This window comes from Triticum urartu, chromosome 5A (assembly GCF_056163025.1).
Source record: "Triticum urartu cultivar PI428250 chromosome 5A, HENAU_Tu73, whole genome shotgun sequence".
NCBI classification, from domain to species: domain Eukaryota; kingdom Viridiplantae; phylum Streptophyta; class Magnoliopsida; order Poales; family Poaceae; genus Triticum; species Triticum urartu.
Window position 1 is genome coordinate 92,322,622 of NC_141877.1, and position 3,207 is coordinate 92,325,828.

At 45.3% G+C, this 3,207-nt stretch overlaps 1 pseudogene; it reads left to right on the forward strand.

The window, feature by feature from the left end:
- Positions 1-529: 529 nt before the first annotated feature.
- On the forward strand, positions 530-2,615 carry LOC147970439 (uncharacterized; annotated as a pseudogene).
- Positions 2,616-3,207: the final 592 nt, after the last annotated feature.

Sequence of the window (3,207 nt, forward strand, 5' to 3'; positions counted from 1 at the left end):
ACATGCCGGAGAGGACCAAGGATGGGCCGAAGGCAATAAAAGACTTGGAATTTTTGAATATTAGGAAAGATATCCAAATGCCCGGTAAAAGGTCGTCAGAGGAGACCGAGACGGAGATGGAGATGGAAGATAGGGGCAAAAAAGTAAACAAGAAGGAAGAACAATATTGCCTCCCCTCTTGGTTCACCTTAGATCCGAAGGAGGTCGATCAATTGTTCAAGTGCCTTGCCGGAATCAAAGTTAGTTCCAGATACTGTGGGAAGATAAGCAGATATCTAGACACTAAGAAAAAAAGGTTTAATGGGATGAAGTCTCACGACTGTCATGTGATGATGACGCAGTTACTCCCGGTTGCACTTAGAGGGATTATGGACACACATGTGCGTGAGACGCTTACTGATCTATGCCACTTTTTGATGCTATCTCTCGAAAGTCGATCAGTGTGAAGCAACTCCATAGGCTACAGGAAGAGATCGTTGTCATACTAAATGAGCTAGAGATGTACTTCCTGCCCGCGTTCTTTGATGTCATGGTGCATCTATGTGTCCACATTGTGGACGACATCATCGACCTAGGGCCGACATTCCTGCACAACATGATTCCATTCGAGAGGATGAATGGCGTCATCAAAGGATTCATTCGTAACATGTCCCGTCCAGATGGAAGCATAGCCCAGGGATATCTGACCAAAGAGTGCATCTCTTTCTATGAGAGTTATCTAGTAGGCACCGGAGACCCTGTTGTTGGTTTGCCCGTCAACAAGCATTGTGGAAGGCTCGAAGGCGAAGGTCACACCAACGGCCATAGGGATGTGAATGTGTTACACTCGGGCCGACAAAACGACCTTGACAGGGCAAACTTAGTAGTGCTACAACACCTAGATGTGCTAGAAGATTTTGTGACACTGCACAAAGAGACCATCGCAAAGAAGTACCGTGACCGTGGGGTGCACAGGACGGACGCTGAAGTTATTAGAGAGCACAACTCTACTTTCTTGCGTTGGTTCAAAGAGCGAGTTCTGGCTAATCCCCCAGAAGAGAGTTGTCCGAACGAAACACTCATATATGCCTTAGCACATGGCCCCTCGACCAACCTCGCGACTTATCAAGCATACGATATCAACGGATATACGTTCTACACGGAGGAGAAAGATATAAACAATGATGACCAAAACTCAGGGGTGATGATGGAAGCCATGACCGGGAATGTAATTGAAAGATATTACGGAAGGGTCGAAGAGATATGGGAGCTTAACTACTCTGGATTGCATAGCATGACAATGTTCCGTGTCAGATGGGCTAAGAATGTACAATGAGAAAACCGACATTTCACTACCATGTGTATACCTGACTCCGATAGCGGTACCATCAACGCCATCGCCAAAAATGAGCCATGGGTACACGCTAAACACGTGACACAATGTTTCTTCATAACTGATCCGATCAATCCCAGCCGTGTTGTCGTGAGGAGAAGCAAAAGGAGCATCGCCGGAATGGATGGAGTCGCCAACGAGGAAGACTACGACCAGTATGGTGATCCGATGAGGGAAGATGATGCTGATGACGATGAAACATATGTCAAAAGAAGAATGAAGACTACATTACCTAAGAAAGATCGTAATCCCTGCAGAAGGAAAAGTCACGACCATGGGCTGAATTATTCGACAACGAACAAAAGAGGGAAGAAGATCAGTCTGAAGCATTGTCGTCGCCCAAGCTGACAAACTAATCTCCAAAGTTTGTGTGTGTCTAGCTATTCTGTATACCGCCGATAGCAGTCAAATGATGTAAGATATATTATACTAATTATTATCTGGAGGGTAACAGTGGTATTGCTCAAATGACAGACCAGATTAAATGAAGGAAAGTGCAAAAGAAAGATAAGAAAAATAAAAGTGCAAATGAAAGAAAAAGAAAAAGAAAAAGAAAGGAAGTTTTGCAAAATGAAATGAAAAGAAAAAGAAAAAGGAACTAATAAGTTGTGGAAAATGAAATACAAGAAAAATAAAAAAAGAAAGGAAGGAAGTTAGTGGAATATGGAAAATAAAAAGAAAAGTGCAAATGAAAAAGAAAAAGAAAAAGAAAAAAAGAAAATTACGACAGAGGACTTTTAAAAGTTCAAGGAGACTTGCAATGAAGAAGCCGCCAAGGCCAGGACGGAGAGAGGCAAGCACCTGCAGGCAAAGAACATGGGGAACCAGCGCCTTGGAAGTCGTGGTTACACGTGAAAGAGGCCCGTGTGGGCTAAGGAGGATGTAGAACGTGAACGTCAGGGGATCCCAGACCCATTAGCTGAGTTCACCGACCAGCAGGAGCATGACTTCATCAGGGCCCGATTCTCTTGGGACCCCAAGAAAAAGATTTTTTTCACCGATGGGCTGACTAGGAAATTCATGAGAATACTGGTAATTATCCTTTTACACATATTAGCTTCTAATCAATGAAGTCTACTACATTCTAGTCGCATTCGTAAATGATTCACGGTCCATTTTACAGAGAGAGCAACACAAGCTTGTGACCGAAAGCGACTCGTCGACTCAGTCGTCGACAAAGTACAAGTGGGACACTCCTTTCAACCAGGCCATGAACATAATGATGGGACACCCGCCCGGCTAGCGGCCGCAATATGGATGTGTGCACGATGCCGGGGATGGCGCCACGTGGAAGTACTATTATAACGAGGACCCCGAGGCCAAAAGACAAAGAAAGAAGTTCAATCAAGTGACTATCGATGAGAAGGTGGCGCGGGCGATGGAGAAAGCAAAAGCTGAGACCAAAGCTGAGATAATCGCTGCCTGTAGAGATGACATGGTGGTTGCATTTACAAGCTTCATTCCAACAGTGGTCACATGGGTGCAACAAAATCCAAATGCGCCACCAAGTGATTTTCCCATGCCCAGCTTCACCGGGAGCAACTCAATGAACACCGCACCCATACCCGTACCTAGTATGGCAACCACACCCGCACCTCCTCCAGCACCTGCTCCTGCACCCAGCTCTCACAGCAGCCCTAGCTCCGTCTCCGGCTTGAATATTGGGCCGTTGACATTGGCTAAGCTCGATGCCCTCATGGTAAATACGCGTCGCACCTTCATCAACTCAACTAATTAATTAATCATTAGTTGTTGTTCTTTTTGGATCTCTGACGCGGCATGTATATGTCTTTGTAGGTTGACTCCACTCCGTGCACCCTCCTTTACCACATGAA